This window comes from Neophocaena asiaeorientalis, unplaced genomic scaffold, assembly GCF_003031525.2.
Source record: "Neophocaena asiaeorientalis asiaeorientalis breed wild unplaced genomic scaffold, Neophocaena_asiaeorientalis_V1.1 scaffold129, whole genome shotgun sequence".
In the NCBI taxonomy this organism is placed as follows: Eukaryota; Metazoa; Chordata; class Mammalia; order Artiodactyla; family Phocoenidae; genus Neophocaena; species Neophocaena asiaeorientalis.
The window spans coordinates 4,297,434-4,316,494 of record NW_020172446.1 but is presented as its reverse complement, the minus strand read 5'-3'; positions in this window follow the sequence as shown (position 1 = coordinate 4,316,494).

Sequence of the window (19,061 nt, the reverse complement as noted above, 5' to 3'; positions counted from 1 at the left end):
ATTCCCAAACTCCCATGCTGCCTCTGACTTGGACCACTCCCACTCTGTTGCCCAATTATATGCCCTTACTGCTGAGGATATACATGAATACAGAGGTTTCCCCCATCACCACCACGGGACCCAAGAGTCTGCTTTGGAATTGGATGATGCACTGAGAGAGCTATCCTTCCACTCACATCAGACTCTTTGAATGATAGGAGGAGCTTAGGATTTGAGAAACTTTGCTTTCCAGGGAGGGAACATGCCAGCTGTGAAAAGCCCACAGGTGTAAACTGTCAGATGGTGACTGCCTGTGAAAACTGTCAAGATTCCTGACAGCTCAGCTGAGAACCTAATTACCAGTTACAAAGAAAGACAGGAAAAGCGTGTTATCAGAGAGCACCTGGTCAGAGAGAATGAGGTACGGTGTCCTGGCCTCGTCATCAGTCTCCTTGTTTCAAATAGAGCAAAAGCACATTAGTATAATTGACATTACACATGTTTATTATTGGGAACAAAGGGACCGTGTCAAACCACAGCCCTGTATCAGCTGCGTCTTTGGTAATCACATAAATTGAACAGTGGCATTTGACCTGATTGTACAAACACTTCTGGTATTCTCAGTGCCAAGGATAATACCAAACCATACTTAACTTTTCTCCTGGAATTTACACAAACTTCAACCAATCCTCCTCCTTTCCTGAACTGAAGAGGAGCAGTGATCCTTTGTTCTGGTGAGGCTTAGAGAGGGATAAAAACTTACCTAATCAGCAACCCAGCATCTTATCTTCCAAGGAAAATAAATTAATATCAACCACACTGCAGCAGCAACATGAGGCAACCAGCAATCTTTACCAAGAATCTTTAAATTGGGTGAAAGCAACATTAGCGTATTCACATGCTAGTTATTACAAAGTCTTGGTCCTCTAGTCTTGCAAAAACACTCACACACACCTCACAGGCCTTTCTTTCTTCAATTGCAGCACCTGAGCATGGATGCTGACTTTCTCAATGGGAAAAATTTTCTTCAGATTCTTGAAAATCAGGGACCTCGTATTTATTGCAACAGGAGACTGGAGGAAAGAGTTAACATTTACGGAGCACATCTATTATGGCCCAGATACTATGTTTTACCTCTGTCTAATTTAACCTATAAATCAACTGGCAAAGTAGATACTATTATACACATCTTCAGATGCCATATCTGCAGCTCAGAGAGGTTAGGTAAATTGCCCAAGATGACGCAGCTAGTAAATGACAGAGCAGATTTTTAAAATGTATTTATTTATTTCCTAGGACAGAGCCTAGAACCCACTTTCTGGCTCCAAAGCCTGTTCTCTTTGTAATTCATTATGCTGCCTCAGTAGAAGAAACTAAAGGGATTTCCAAGAGATAAAACTGATAAATGCATTTCTAGTGCATTTGATTTTCTTATACATGTATGGATTACAATTGCCTGATTAAATAGAAGACATTCAACAAAATACTCCATCAGATTCAAAGATGCTACAGAGAATAGAGAACTGGGAAGGAAAAGAAGTGGATGAGAAGAAAGAAGGACCAGAAAGAAGGACCAGGAAAATGATTGGGAAATGTAATGGGTAGCAGGAGGTTAAGGTTGTTCTCAGGTCCAAGATCCTAAGATCCAAGGAACCAAGCAAAAGCTGATACTCCTTTTTTGCTTCATTCACCATTTATTTCCTCTTCTCCTATAAAAGGATTAGCAGGATGGGCTCAGTGGGAAAGGAGGCCCCTGTGGGATCCTGTTACCAGCCATCTGTGTTCTGTTCTTTACTTTTGAACAAGACAGCTCCAAAACTCTGAACTGGAGAGGGAGTTGGAGCTGCATACAGATCAGCAGAGCTGTTGCTAACAGCTCTGACGCCTGCAGAATGACTCAACCCTCTGTGCCTGGCAGAGTCAGCTGTGGTCCCCTGGAGCCTCCTACTCCTGGGAGAAAATCAGAGATGTGGGAAAGTGGCTTGGGGAAAAGATCCAGATTCTGCATATTGAGTAGGAATTCAGGCTGGAAGGATAGGTAGGGGCATCTTCATTTAAGAGTACCTGCTGGGGACTTCCCTGGTGGCACAGTGGTTAAGAATCCGCCTGCCAATGCAGGGGACACAGGTTCGATCCCTCGTCTCAGAAGATCCCACATGCCATGGAGCAACTAAGCCCGTGCACCACAACTGCTGAGCCTGCGCTCTAGACCCCAGGAGCCACAACTACTGAGCCCGAATGCCACGACTACTGAAGCCCGCGCGCCTAGAGCCCGTGCTCCGCAACAAGAGAAGCCACCACAATGAGAAGCCTGCGCACCACAATGAAGAGTAGCCCCCGCTGGCCACAACTGGAGAGAGCCTGCACGCAGCAACGAAGACCCAACACAGCCATAAATAAATAAATAAATAAATAAATAAATAAAAGAGTACCTGCTGATGATGGGGGAGGGAGTAAAGGTGACGGTGAGGGAAGCACAGTTCTCTATACATTTTAGCTGCTCTGCAAAAGGAATATACTGTCTGGAGGATGGCAGTCAGCAAAAGCCATATGGCTGTGTCACCAGGAATTCAGCCCAAACACAAATCGCACTCACTTCCTGGGGAAATTTTACTCAGGTAAAGGCATCTCCTGCCGTTCCCTCCCTTTCTGGGGAACCTAAAGACTCTTCCTGTTCTTACACAGCACCATTACTATTTAAGAACATTCTCATGCTGAACAGTTGCTACTGTCAGACCTCTCCCCTGGTAACTCAGATCTCTGAGATATAGGCAATTAGGAGGAAGTTACTTGTGTATCTCGCCAGGAGGCATCTGGATTTACCCTATACCAATACATACACACCCTGCTCCACTACCACCCCAAACAACACCAGGCCTCCTCAAAGAGTTTTCCTTTCAGTTGGCTCCTTACCAATCGTCAATATATAGGCCCCGAAGTTCCGCTTCCTGTTGTCATGGTAACTCAGAAGAAATGGTTGCAGCTGCCAATATAGGCATCTGCAAGAGTCCCTAAACTCAGCCTCCTTTCAAAACACAATATAGCATAATGTGGAATCACCACTCTATCCACCCTCCTCACACCACCAAATACACACTCTCAATTGTAGGTTTTTTGTTTTTTTTGCGGTACGCAGGCCTCTCACTGTTGTGGTCTCTCCCGTTGGGGAGCACAGGCCCCGGACGCGCAGGCTCAGCGGCCATGGCTCACGGGCCCAGCCGCTCCGCGGCATGTGGGATCCTCCCGGACCGGGGCACGAACCCGTGTCTGCTGCATCGGCAGGTGGACTCTCAACCACTGCGCCACCAGGGAAGCCCTCAATTGAAGGTTTTATAGACAGACTCAATTCTTGGAAGAGCTGAGAAAATGGCTGTTTTGCCCCAAATGAAAGGTTTCCATATTCTAATACAATTCTTTTCTTTGGACACTAGCCTAGAAATCTGACCAACCTACCAAGTATTAACATCTCTAAAGGTCCATGGAGTTTACAAAATACATCCATATGTACCCTTTACTTATACTTCATTTTTTTCTGTGCCTGTAGGGAGAATCTGGGCATTTAGTATTTCAGGGCTAGGACTGCTGGCTAGTTTCCCACAAAGGGTGAAGGGACTTCTGATGTCCTCAAATAATACATGTGGAAGCTCTTTGTACCCTGTAGAAGAGTGTTCAAATATTCATTTTTAACTACCCTTGGAAGCTCTTTGTACCCTGTAGAAGAGTGTTCAAATATTCATTTTTAACTACTCTTCCATGCCCACATTCCCCTTTAGTTCAAAGCTATATTGCCTAGGACTCTGGTGCCAAACTTCCTAGTATGAATTCCTTCTCTACCGTTTACTTTGCACTTTTGGCAAGGCTTTCTCTGTGCTTCACTTTCCCCATCTGTGAAATGGGGAAGATAATAGTACCCTGTTCAATATACACACTACTATATATAAAATAGATAACGATAAGGACCTACTGTATAGCACGGGGAACTCTACTCAACACTCTGTAATGACCTATATGGGAAAAGAATCTAAAAAAGAGTGGATATATGCATATGTATAACTGATTCACTTTGCTGTACACCTGAAACTAACACAACATTGTAAATCAACTATACTCCAATAAAAATTTTTTTAAAAAAGAACTATCAAATGACAGTCAGAAAAAGTAGGAGAAACTAAAATTACCAATATATGCTAAAAGTTCTGGCTACAGTTTGCTAAAGCAAAGCATTGAGAGTGTGGTTTTAAAAAATAAATCCTTGGGAATTCCCTGGTGGTCCGGTTGTTAGAACTCCACGCTTCCACTGCAGGGGGCACGGGTTTAATCCCTGGTCAGGAGCTAATAGCCATAAATAAATAAATAAATAAATAAATCCTCAATATTATCTATAGAAAAAATAGTACTCTGTTCAGAGGGCTTCCATGAGGATTAAATAAATTAAAATATGTAAAGTACTTTGATCAGTACCTGGTTTTATATATCAAGTATGCCTCTGGACAGAGTATGTTGCTGAGAAACACAGACAAATTACCTGACCTCAAAGAGTTCAAAGGCTGATATCCATATGACACAGATAGAAAAACCAATAATTACAGGTAATGTGACAAGTACTTCTCTGAGTGGAGAGACAGAAGAGACAAGAGGGCCAGAAATTCAACCTTGAAGGATGTCTGGGTTTTCCTAAAACAAATGGCTTATTAGTTAGGCACTTTGGGTTGCAAAGGATGACTCACCCCATTTAGCTCAACAATTTTGTTTTAAAGATATATGTCACAAGAAACCCAGGAAAACTAACAGCCCAGAAGAGCAAGAGACAGCATCTTAGGAATTTTCATCCTGATGCTCAGGATGCTAGTGACTATTAGCACGACTTAGCTATCCTCCAGGCAGGACCTCTTTTCCAACTGGTTCCTTATTCTTCGCTTTGTATTTATGTTCTCTAATTTATAGTTTCTATATCCTCACAGCTCTAGCTTGCCTTGACCCCTCATGACTCTGAGTTTATCTCATGACTTCTTTTTTTTATACAATTAAAAAAAAATTTTATTATCATTTATTTTATTTATTTTTGGCTGTGTTGGGTATTTGTTGCTGTGCGCAGGCTTTCTCTAGTTGCAGTGAGCGGGGACTACTCTTTGTTGTGGTGCATGGGCTTCTCATTGCCGTGGCTTCTCTTGTTGCAGAGCACGGGCTCTAGGCGTTGGGCTTCAGGAGTTGTGGCTCGCGGGCTCTGGAGCGCAGGCTCAGTAGTTGCGGCGCACGGGCTTAGTTGCTCCGCGGCATGTGGGGTCCTCCCGGACCAGGGCTCGAACCCACGTCCCCTGCGTTGGCAGGCAGATTCTTAACCACTGCACCACGGGAAGCCCTCATGACTTTTCTTTACATGTCATTTTAGTTCTTGTTCCTGTCATTAACAGCCACATTCTTGGGCTTCCCTGGTGCCACAGTGGTTAACGATCTGCCTGCCAACGCAGGGGACGTGGGTTCGAGCCCTGGTCCGGGAGGACCCCACGTGCCGCGGAGCAACTAAGCCCGTGCGCCGCAACTACTGAGCCTGCGCTCCAGAGCCCGCGAGCCACAACTCCTGAAGCCCGAGTGCTACAACTCCTGAAGCCCGTGTGCCACAACTATTGAAGCCCACGCGCCTAGAGCCCGTGCTCCTCAACAAGAGAAGCCACCGTAATGAGAAGCCCGCACACTGAAACAAAGAGTAGCCCCTGCTCACTGCAGCTAGAGAAAGCCCGTACACAGCCAAAAATAAATAAATAAATTTATTTAAAAAAACAACCACATTCTCTCCTTTCTCTAACTCATGTTTAGAGAGTAAGAGAGAATCTGATTGACCTAGTCCTTTTTTGGTGCCAGGTATGTTGTAAGTTGCTGGCCAGGTTCTGGATTGTCCACCATTGCATCAGATGCCAATTCTGGTCTAGTCAGCTAAGGCAAAAGTACCTCCATGCACTGTACATGAACTATGGCTACCTAGGGCTGCCTCTTCAACAGTGGCTGTAGGTGAGGAATTTTCCCTTGGAAAGGAAATATGGATGTAGCAGTCATGAAGTTCTGTTTAGAACAGAAAGAAGAAATAACATAACAAAGAGCATGGGAAAGAGAAGTGCAGTGGGTGTAGAGTTGGTTCAAGACATTTATTTACTGAGGCATTGCTAAATGTCAGTCACTGTGCCAGGAGCGGATAACAAGTGCCGTGATAAATGGTATATAGGGTGCTATGGGAACCCATTGCAGGGTCACCTGAAGCAGACAGGGAGTGTCAAGAAAGCCTTCTTAGAGGAAGTAAACTCTACACTGGGACAAGAAAGAGGAATAGGGGCACTTCCCTGGTGGTCCAGGGGTTAAGACTCCGAGCTCCCAATGCAGGGGGCCCTGGTCGGGGAACTAGATCCCACATGCATGCGGCAACTAAGACCCAGCGCAGCCAAAATAAATAAATATTTTAAAAATAAAAAAGAAGTAAGAGGAATAGGAATAAAAAGGAGCATAGCACATTCCAGGATCTGAAAGTAGCTTAATGAAGCTGCCAGAAATGAGAGGGAATAATAAGAGACAGGCAGGAACTACATCATTCAGGACCTAATAATTGTAATTACCATTTATTGAACACAGAACTGAACACTATGCTAAGCATTTTATATATATGAATTGGCTTATTTAACCCTCCCAATAACCCTATGAGGTAAGAATAATTATTGTTCACATTTTTTAGATGAGGAAACCAGGATTCAGTGGGATTTAATAATATTCTTATGATCACTTAACTAGCAAGTGCCCAAACTGCTAAATTATACTTACTGTATGGGCCATATTAAGGGTTATTGTCCTTATTTTAAGAGCAGTGGGGAAGCCATGGAGGGATTTTAAGCGAATTTGCATTTCAGAAAGATTGCTCTGGTTGCAGAGTATAAAACAGGTTACAGGGAATAAAGGGGGGACACAGGGAAACTCTTTGAGGTCTTATTGCAGACCAGGTGAGAGATAATAGTAAGTTGGACAGGACGGTAACAGTGACATGGATGTATTCATTCATTTATTACTCTGATCAATACATATTTAATAAGCTCCTACTATGAGTGCTAGGCACCAGGGATATAAAGATGAACAAGGCAGATGGGGTCCTGCCTCACAGAGTTTATCTGTGATAGAATAGAGAGAATTAGTGGAGTTGGATGTGGGAGTGATGGAAAAGAGAGGGTCTGGGATGATTTACTGGCTTGTGATTGGCTCCAGCACCCTCACCCTTCCCACCTCACTACTCCCTCTAAGGTTGTGTATGTTCAGGTGGGGAACAGGGAGTTAACCAATAAAGTTAGGAAGGAAGACCAAGGATAATTAGGAAAGAGTTTTGTATGCCATTCTCATCAGCTCAGACTTTACTCTGGAGACTTTAGAGAGCCATTGAAAACGTGTCATCAGGGAAATGGTTTGACCAGATATACATGTTAGCAAGACCAAGATTTATCCTTTCTGAAACTTAGAATTCCTCCAGGGCTGTATAGCCAGTTTGAAAGGGTGATGAAGCTCAAATCTTCTTTTCATATTCTGTCCTCTAGTGGCAAGAGGAAAATTAGCAAGTTCTAGCTCCACAGGTTTATAAGGAGCAGCCAGCTTTGATTTGCCCTGAATGTCACAGCTCTTGTATCTCTGAGCAAGTTCTGTTGCTCCGTCTTCAGCAAAGATCATCCATTTATTCCAGGATTCCCCCAGTTCCATGGACACAGCTCTGTCTCCCATTTTAGAAAGCCCTCTTCTGAGAACTCTTACCAGCCTTGTTCCCAACCTCCCATCCCCACCTCCACACTCTTCCTCTCTTCAGTGCCCTTGAAATGCAGATCTGGCAGTGGGCAGCCCTAAAGAGGCTGCAAAAGCTAGCACTGCTGCCCTCCAGTGGAGACCTAGGGAAGTGTGCATTGCATTTTTCCCGGAACCACTCCCTCTCAGAAAGTCAATTCTTTAAACTTGGTATCTTATGGAGCCTCCGTTTCATTTGCATCCGAGTTATAAAAAGACAGTGCCCCCTTCTACTCTAGGACTCAAACTTAAGGAAGCAATGTGGAGGAGGAAAAAGCAGGAGCTCCTCCCTTCCATGAATTCAGCATCGTCATCATCACCATTACCAGTAACAGACTTGGAAAACAACTTATCAAAGGCTTGAAAACAGAGTAGGGCAGATATAGGGTAGCCTCGTCAAAGACATCTCCTGCTTTCCTTGAAAAGAGTTGTTACCTTTCTCTCAAACCTTAATTCTTGTCCTTTTGTCCCAGAGTCCCCACGCTTCTCAAATGGAGTTCTGATAATGCCCATCATAATGAAAGAGTCACATCCAAGTGTATGGATCTTGGAAATAAATACTGGAATCGCTTCTCAAAAATCCGGATTGATTTAAATGCCCTCTGGCAACGTTCCTTTGGCATCCTCACCAACGCTAATGAACTTGGGCCACAGTCTCCTCCACTCATTGACTCAGCACTTAGTGGCAAAGTGACCCTTTAAGTCTCATCTCAGCTAAGACAGCTCCTCTACCTGCTAAAAGGATGATTTTGTGAATTAAAAACTGATGCTGTTTTTCTGATTTAGCACATACACACCACCCACAGGCAATTTATTCCAGAATTTCTTTTAAAGCCAGAGGCTTTAAGATTTCTGACCAACAGATCCCTCCCCCATTCAGGCCCTCTATTCACCCAGGAATTTGAGATGGAAATAGTACTGCTGGCTAGAGTAGAGCCGCATACCAGTGCCGCTGAGAGCTGAGTGGCCGTTGCCATGGGGGCGAGAGTGTTTTGTATAGAACTGCCTATACAAGGTGGTAGGCTTGAGAGCTGCTTAGCTTCGGAGGATTCTAGAACTGAGCCAGCTCCCTCCTTTTACAGATGAGGAAATTGAGGCCCATAGCGTCAATTCAATGACTTATTTAGGGTCCTAAGGCAAGTTAGAGACAGAGTTGTGCTCTTTGCGATATTACATCACCTTTTTCCTGAAAACACTCATGCTGCTTGAGTAGGTGCTCCTCCACTCATTTCCACTAATGCCACCGTGCTATTCCAGCACCACCAGTTTCAGATAGAAGTGCCAGGAAATGTGGGACTGGCAACAATGAGCACGTAAATATCCTTGCATATGTTTGCATTAAATTACACGTGCACACCTGTGGGTGACTGAGCTAACTAGGTATCTGTATAGCTCTCTGATTCCTGGAATTCCTCAAACCTCAGTTTCTTCATGAGTGAAATTCAGGTAACAAATAGTACCTATCTCAAAGGATTAAATGAGATAAGGTATTTAAAGTACCTAAGCACAGTAGCTGGCATATATTAAGTGTTGGATATTATATTGTTTCTATTATGTTTTTCTGTAATGGAACGTGTCAGGGATTGCCTTTAAGGCACTGGGTTAAACGCTTTAATTTTTTCATTTAATTTTCACAATAACCCTTTGAAGTAGGTTCTTTCATTTTCTATACAGCACTGATGAGAAAACTAGGCCTAGAGAGGTTGAGTAACTTGCATAAAGTCACAGGGCTAGGAAGTGGCCGAGTAAGAATCAAAACCAGGTCTGTCTAACAATGCCCTCAATCTTAATAATTAGGTTATAGTAACTCTCCTATAGAAAAGTAGAAAATCAACTGGTCTATTCTAGTGTCTTTGAGTTTGTTTCCTAGAACTCTAAATCCAGATACTTTAGACACATATTACATGTGTAATGGGCTGGCTCATCCACATATATATATATACTTTTTTTTTTTTTCAGTATGCGGGCCTCTCACTGTTGCGGCCTCTCCCTCTGCAGAGCACAGGCTCCGGACGCGCAGGCTCAGCGGCCATGGCTCATGGGCCCAGCCGCTCCACGGCATGTGGGATCTTCCCGGACCAGGGCACGAACCCGTGTCCCCTGCATCGGCAGGCAGACCCTCAACCACTGCGCCGCCAGGGAAGCCCCACATAAATATATTTTAATTAAACCCACTGAAACTGTAAGCAAAGAATTTGTTTTCACTCCCCTTTAATTACAGTTCTTTATAGAGACCCTACTTAGCCATTTTGTACAAGAGACAATGACTGAATGCCATTTTATTCAATATTCTATTGTTTTAAAAACACCTAGTTGGTCCTGGCAAGACCTATGTAAAAAACACCAATCTAATTGAAATCGTGTCCCCAAATGCTTGAGATCCTGCTTATCTAGTAGGCTGTCTATTCTTAAAAATCTCTTTGGGCGTAAGAGATAGAAAATTAAACATCTTTCTTTAACAGATATTCTCCCATTCTTACTAAAAATATCAACTTTAAGATCTTCCAGAGTCTAACTCAAATTTCTCTTGTGGTCACACCATTCAGTTTATGTCAGATCAATTCCAATCAGATCTTAGTTGTTCTTGGCTGTTCCCTTTTCCTTCTCTCTCTTTTCTCCCTCAGTGGTTTCATCCACTCCTATACCTTCAGCTACCCTTGCTAGATAGAGAATTACCACATCAATCCTATTCATTCAATAAATTTAATTAACTACTTGCTATTGTTAGTGTCAGTTTGTGAGCCTGACACACAGTGAGGCCAAACAAACTGAAATGTCGGAATTTGAAGCAGAGAAAGGTTTATTGCAGGGCTATGCAAGGAGATGGGCGGCTCATGCCCTAAAAAGCCCTGAGCTCCCAGAAGGGTTTCGGCAAAGCATTTTTAAAACATATATTAATTTATTTATTTAGCAGTGCCATGTCTTCATTGCAGCGTGGGGGGCTTTAAGCTGCAGCACGTGGGATCTAGTTCCCTGACCAGGGATTAGAACCCAGGTCCCCTGCACTGGGAGTGTGGAGTCCCAGCCACTGGACCACCAAGCAAGTCCCTCAGCAAAGCAATTTTAAAAAACAGGTGAGGGAGGGAGGTCACAGGGTATGTGATCAGCTCATGCACAATTCTCTGATTGGCTGATGGTGAAGTAACAGGGCGGTGGCACAGGTGTTAACATTATCAGTCCTTAGGCTCCAGGAGACCTGGGCCTATGTGCTCACGGTCATCAGATAGTTAACATCTTCCATTTGGTGGGGGTTTTTCACACCTGTGAAACAACTCAGGAAATGTACCTCAGATACTATTATCTAGGTACTTCAGAGAGGAGCTAAAGCAGAGGATATGGGGGAGAGGCCTGTCCTGGGAAGGCCCCGTAGGGTCCTTCTCGGTTACATGATGTGCTACAACCTGGATCTTACTGGTCTAGTCCAGTTTGTGGAACATCTTCAACAGGATAATGTGAGGTATTTGACAGCCCTGTAAAAGTAGCTCTGGGCAAAAAAATACCTTGGCTTCTCTGTACTCCAGTCAAGGCATTACCTCTCTGACCCTTCTTATCCTTACTTTAGCTGTCCACAGTCTGTGCAATTCTCTATACTGACTCTACAAATCTCCTTATCTCAGTTCCACTTGGAGCTATGCTAGAAATAACTAATATATAATGCCCCAAAGTCAACAAAACCTAAACCTACACCATCAACTCCTTCACCAAACCACTCTGTGCTCTTAATTTCCTTCAGGATTTCATTTGACAGAAGCATTAGTCCTCCAAAACTTTCTCGAGGCCTCCTGATTGCTCTGACACAATCCACTCCACTTTCAGTAACTACTGTTGAAACACAAATCCAGTCATGTTATTGCCCTGCTTAAAACTAGTCTACAAATTCCTATTGCTCTAAGAATATAATTCAAATTCCTTACCAGGGCCTAGAAGAAACCCTGAATGATTTGGCCTCTACCCAGCTATCTATTCTAACTTCATGCCACTCTCTCCTGCTGTGCTCCAGCCACACTGGCCTTCTTTCAATTCCTAGAACAGGCAAAACTCTCTCTTGACACAAGCTTTGGCAAAAGCTCTCTTCCCTCTGCTCTTGTCATGTTCTATTCCTTATCCTTTGAGTCTTGGTCCGAGGCTATTCCCCTTCTCCAGCCTGGCCTTCATCCCTAACCATTCCTTTACATGATACCATTTGTTTCTTCATACGTTTATCTCAACAATAATGTTATATATTTTTAGAATACACCTATTGGTTCTCTGCCTCCCCTCCTAGATTGGAGGCTCCATGAGGGCAGGGACCATGTCCACCTAGTTCATCAATGCATATCCTGCATTTAGCACATTGCCTGGCACATAGTAAGTGCTCAGAAATGGTAACTGCTACTTTCATTCCTAGTGAACTCCCTTTCTCATTCTGTAAAACGGCTGTTTCAAAGCTTTACTACTCTCTTTAAACTACATCTTCTAATCTCTATCTTCTCTAAAATCTAACCAGAAATTACCATCCTATTCTCATTTTCTACAGTTTCCTTAAATGCCCTACATTTGAGTGACACTGGACCACTCAACATTCCATCACATTTCAACCCATTGTTCACATTATTTATCTGCCAGAAATACCCTCTCTACCCACTCCCATCCCTTGTTATCATTTGTCCTTAAAGCCCAGTGCTAATGGCATACTCCCTCTCCAGTTTTCCCTAATAGCCTATAATTAACTGCTCCCTTATGAGCATTCTCAAACCTTTCACAATATTTTTACATAAAAGTTTCCACTTTTTATCTGTGTTATTTGTGTGGGTCTCTTACCCTGGAGGGTGAATTCTTTAGGAACAAAGTATTTGTTTTCTTCTTTAAATCCCCACCACCCGGCACAGCTCTGGATATGCAGTCAATATATCGTAATCAAGTTAATAAATCCAGGGACTTCCCTGGCTGTCCAGTGGTTAAGATTCCCTGCTTCCACTGCAGGGGCTGTCGGTTTGATCTCTGGTCGGGGAACTAAGCCTGCATGCCGCACGGTAAATCAATCAATCAATCAATCAGTCAACCTGGAACAGAACATCTCTACAAGAAATTCAAAGCTTGCCCCAGAAACTAGTAATAAGAGACCTGATAGGACTCTGAGAGAAAGTAAGCGCTGTGTTAACCATGCTTCAGATACATGTTTTCTTCAGAAGTCACAGAAATAATCAAAGAAGTATCTCTTTCGATTTTCTTCCTATATGGAAAAACAAAGAAATCCAGGAATGAAGTGAAAATTGGGTGAATCAGGGCTCCTTGGGCTTTATGAATTTGGGTACTCATTACTTAGGAAAATGTGAATGCTACCTCCTTCTAACTCTCCTTTATTCTATAATGAAGAACTGGGCCTACCTCCAGATACTCTGGCTTAATTGGTCTCGCATATAGACAATGATATTTTTTAAAAGCTCCCTAGATGATTAATGTGCAGTCAGGATGGAGAACAAATTCCTAAAATGAGGTTATGGACTGAATGTTTGTATCCCCCTCAGAATTCATATGTTGAAGCCCTAACTTCCAATGTGATGATATTTGGAAGTGGGACCTTCAGGAGGTAATTAGGTTTAGATAAAGTCAAGAGGGTGGGGCCCCCATGGTGGGATTAATGTCTTTATAAGAAGAAGAAGAGACCAGAGTTTTTCCCTTAACCTCCATGTAAGAATACAGTAAGAAGGTGGTAATCTGCAAGCCAGGAAGAGAGTCCTCACTGCAAATGTGACCACGCTGACAGCCTGATCTTGGACTTCCCAGCCTCCAGAACTATGAGAAATCCACGTCTGTTGTTTAAGCCACCCAGTATACATACTTTGTTATAACAGTCCAAGCTGGCTAAGAAAATTGATAATCCATTGGTCTTTCATATAGATGTACTGCTGAGCAGTGATTCAACAAATAATCACAGGACTTCCCTGGTGGTGCAGTGGTTAAGAATCCTCCTGCCAATGCAGGGGACACGGGTTAGATCCCTGGTCTGGGAAGACCCCACATGCCGTGGAGCAACTAAGCCCCTGTGCCACATCTACTGAGCCTACGCACAGCAACTGCTGAGGCCATACGCCTCAACTACTGAAGCTGGCGCACTCTAGGGCCCACGTGCCACAACTACTGAAGCCTGGGCACCTAGAGCTCGTGCTCTGCAACAAGAGAAGCCACCACAGTGAGAAACCCATGCACCACAACAAAGAATAGCCCCTGCTCGCTGCAACTAGAGAAAGCCCACATGCAGCAACCAACACCCAACACAGCCAAAAATAAATAATTTTTTAAAAAAATAATCACAATCTTTATCATAAAAAGCACTTTGGAACACTGCCTGGCACATAGAAAATGCTCAATAAATGTTTGCTATTAGTATTAGCATCATCATCACCATCATCAAGCAGATAACCAGGGGTTGTTACATACTTTACTTCCTTTAACTTTCAATAAAGAATGAAAGGCAGATTATTTTTCTGATAAAGAGATTAAGATTTAGGAGATTTAAGTGGTTTGACCAAGGTGTCAGAGTCAGGACTGAAATTATGTCTTTACACCAGGTTAATGGCTGGAGAAACAGATTCCTGTTTAGAGTTACTCAGAATAACAATTCCCAAGACAAATATTACTATTCGATATTTATGCTTACTTTGTTTCCTTGGACATCATCCACTTAAAAAAATAAATTTATTATTAATTTTTGGCTGTGTTGGGTCTTCGTTGTGCGCGGGCTTTCCCTAGTTGCGGAGAGCAGGGGATACTCTTCATTGCGGTGCGCGGGCTTCTCATAACACTGGTTTCTCTTGTTGTGGAGCACAGGCTAGGCATGCGGGCTTCAGTAGTTGTGGCTCACGGGCTCTAGAGTGCAGGCTTAATAGTTGTGGCACATGGGCTTAGTTGCTCCGCGGCATGTGGGATCTTCCCAGACCAGAGCTAGAAGCCGCGTCCCCTGCATTGGCAGGCAGATTCTTAACCACTGCGCCACCAGGGAAGTCCCATCATCCACTTCTGTTTTCCAGATTAAGTCCTCCAAGAAAGGCTTAAATAGCAGTCAGTATGGGCTAAAACCAAACACAAGTGGGCAGAATTTTTGGACCTAAAAACCTAATGGTTTCACTTTGGAACAATTTACTTTATTTACAATTCAGAGCCTCCAGCTCTTAGGCTATCCTCCGGGACTGAAGAGATCAGATTGCTGAAGATGGCCTTTTTCTAGAGGTTCATTTGTTATCTAGTATTCATGCCCTTGTGCCCTTGTTAATCTCTACGACTGTTCATTTCCTAAAAACTCAGAGGATAATGCCCGGAAATGAGTCCAGAGAGGGAAAAGGTGAAGAGAAGTGCTGTTGTTAACATTATTCCAACATCCCTAGGAACTCAGGTCAATCCAGGACAACTTTGTGCCCTGATTATTTAACTGAGTCCAAAATTGGATTTTTTTTTTTTTTTTTTTTAATTTTTCCGAACACGCAGGCTCAGCGGCCATGGCTCACGGGCCCAGCCGCTCTGCGGCATGTGGGATCTTCCCAGACTGGGGCACGAACCTGTGTCCCCTGCATTGGCAGGCGGACTCTCAACCACTGCACCACCAGGGAAGCCCCTGGATATGGTTTTTTGACAGTCTGACTTCCTTGAGGTGAGAGAAAAACCCAGAGATGGGCCAGATTCCTACCAGGAAGCCCAACATTTCACTTGGCTAATATTCTTTCTTAAAGAACAAAATCAGTCATCTCTTTTGTGACAGCATGATTGCATTTTCCTCAGCGGTGCCACGTTGGAACTACCTTTATTACAACACTTAACATTGTATTAGAATTATTTGATTACCTATCACTTCCCTTCCTCTTGCTATGAACAAATAGAAGGATCTTATTTACCTCTAGTATCTAACAATAGCAATTACACAGTTGCTGATACATTGGACGTGCTCAATAAATGATAGTTAAACAAACCGATGCATAAATAGATAGTAGGCTTTTGGGTGTCATGTAAGCCTGAAGTGATGACACAACTGCAGAAGATGTACTTTTGCATTATTTGGGCCTGTATCTGTGCCTTGTACCAGATGATTAAATAGATGATGAACTTTATTTTGCTCTATTTGACTTGGTATCTTCCGTATCAGTCTTCAGGATATATATGTTGAGGATCTGTTCTGCTCAGAAATTGAGTAGAATTCACATGTTTTAACTGGGGCAAAGTCCATGCATAAACTTAATAAACAGTTTTTGGATTTTTGCTGTATGAAAAATATAATGGGAGGGACTTCCCTGGTGGTCCAGTGGATAAGACTCCACGGTCCCAAAGAAGGGAGCCTGGGTTTGATCCCCAGTCAGGGAACTAGATCCCACATACATGCCACAACTGAGTTCTCCTGCCGCAACTAAGAGTTCGCATGCTGCAGCTAAAGATCTCGCGTGCTGCAACGAAGATCTTGAGTGCTGCAACTAAGACCCAGCACAGCCTAAATTTAAAAAAAAAAAAAAAAAAAGGATGGAAGATAGGATGTATAAAAGGTTGGGCCAGGATTAGTCCTATAGGGGATGCAAATCTAGAAATAGATTTTTTAAAATTGTAAATTTGGGATCATAAAATAACAGGGCATTTTAGGTTATAGGAAGACTATCAAAAGCAGAAAGGCAAGAATGAGTATGGCATATTTGGGAGGCATTAACTTTGTAGTCATGGGTTCTCACCAAAGAAGATATATGAATGGCTAACAAGTGCAGGAAAAGATACTCAACATTATTAGTCATTAAGGAAATGCCGATTAAAACCACAATGAGATGCCACTTCGCATCCAATAGGACAGTTATAATCCAAAAGACTGACAATGCCAAGTGTTGATGAGGATATGGAGAAATTGGAACCTTCATACATCATTGGTGGGAATATAAAATGACACAGCCACTTTGGAAGACAGTTTGAGAGTTTCTTAAAATGTTCAACATAAACTTAACTCTGAGTCAGAAATTTCACTCTGAAGAACTACACAAAAGAAATGACCATATACGTGTCCACTCAGAAATTTGTACATAAATGTCATAACGGCATTATTCATAATAGCCCCAAGGTGGAAATCACCTAAATGTACGTCAGCTGGTGATGGTTTATGATTACCATCATAAACCACCCATCCAACAGATATTGTTCAGCAATAAGAAGGAATGAACTACTGACACACTATGCAACATGGATGAACTTCAAAAACATCACGCTGAGTGAAAAAAGCCAGACACAGAAAGTTCCACTTAAATGCAATGTAGGATTCCAGTTACATGTGTTCCACAAAGGGCAACTCTATAGAGACAGCTGATGAGTAGCTGTCTGGAGCTAGGAGTAGGAGCAGGAATTGACTGCAAATGACCGCAAGGGAGCTTTTTGGGCTTAGGGAGATATTTCAAAACCAGATTGTGGCAATGGTCATACAACTCCATAAATTTACTAAAAATCATAGAATTGTATATTTACAATAGGTGAATTTTATGATATGTAAATTATACCTCAGTAGACCTGTGGGGAGGTGGTGGAAGGTTTAAATCAAATCCTGGCTCTATTACTATCTAGCTATGAGACTTGGACAAGTTATTTTAGCTCCACAAACTTCTATCTTTTTCATCTGTAAAATAGGGATGACAAAAATAGTACTGTAGCTACGCAGTGAAGACTAGGTAAGGTCATTCAGTAAAGCACATAGCACATAGTAATTACCCAGTGAACGTTAGTTCTTGTCATTATTAGTGTTATCAGAAGGTGGTGAGGAGATCTGCCTGATAGGATGAGCACATGGCCCATATAGGGAGCATGAGCACTGGGGTGCAGCAAGCCAGGTGGGACTAGATGATGGAGACTGAGTTATGTGTATTTATTTTCAAAATGTGCATGGAGATTTAGAGGGAAGAGATCTCAAGTCCTAAGAAGGAAAAGAATTAACTCTGGGGCTTTTCAGGAGATAAAATAAAGAAGCAGGTGGTAATAAAAACACAGATGAGGGCTTCCCTGATGGCGCAGTGGTTGAGAATCTGCCTGCCAATGCAGGGGATACGGGTTCGAGCCCTGGTCTGTGGAAGATCCCACATGCCGCGGAGCAACTGGGCCCGTGAGCCACAACTGCTGAGCCTGCGCGTCTGGAGCCTGTGCTCCGCAACAGGAGAGGCCACGGCGGTGAGAGGCCTGTGCATCGCGATGAAGAGTGGCCCCTGCTTGCCACAACAAGAGAAAGCCCTCGCACAAAAACGAAGACCCAACACGGCCAAAAATAAATAAATAAATAAATTTATTAAAAGAAAAAAACAAAAAACACAGATGAAAACTGAAGATAGGCAAGTAAAGAGGGGAAAAAAGATAAGAAGTGATCGCTAATTGGATGAGTAGAGCGTTACTGAGAACCCTTTACTATAATAAATTAGACTTGCGTACAGGTAAAAAATTTAAGTTTCTTTACTCATGTAGTCACTCATTCATTCATTCAACAAAATGTACAAATCAGACATAATAAGAGTACCTACCAGGCTTCCCTGGTGGTGCAGTGGTTAAGAATCAGCCTGCCAATGCAGGGGACACGGGTTCAATCCCTGGTCCGGGAAGATTCCACATGCCGCAGAGCAACTAAGCCCATGCACCACAACTACTGAGCCTGTGCTCTAGAGCCCGTGAGGCACAACTACTGAAGCCAGCGAGTCACAATTACTGAAGCCTGCATCCCTAGAGCCCATGCTCTGCAACAAGAGAAGCCACCACAATGAGAAACCTGTGCCCAGCAATGAAGACCCAATGCAGCCAGAAATAAATAAATAAATTTATTGGAAAAAAAGAAGAGTACCTACCAGGGTTGTCATGAATTAAACTGGTTAATTCTTGTAAAGCATAGTTCATAAAGATTTTTGTATATCATATTAGGAAATGGAATTGGATTTGAGCTTCAAGAGTTGTTTTCAAACTGTTAATATTAAGACTATAGATAACTGGCAGCTCAGAACTGTTGTACTCCAATTTCTTATCAGAAATATATTCTAGAACACACTGCCATTCCATACTTTTCAATAGCTTAACTGAGGGACTTCCCTGGTGGTGCAGTGGTTAAGAATTCGCCTACCAATGCAGGAAACACAGGTTCGAGCCCTGGTCCGGGAAGATCCCACATGTCGCAGAGCAACTAAGCCAGTGCGCCACAACTACTGAGCCTGTTGTGTCACAACTACTGAAGACTGCGTGCCTAGAGCCCGTGCTCCGCGACAAGAGAAGGCACCGCAATGAGAAGCCCACGCACCGCAACAAAGAGTAGCCCCCAC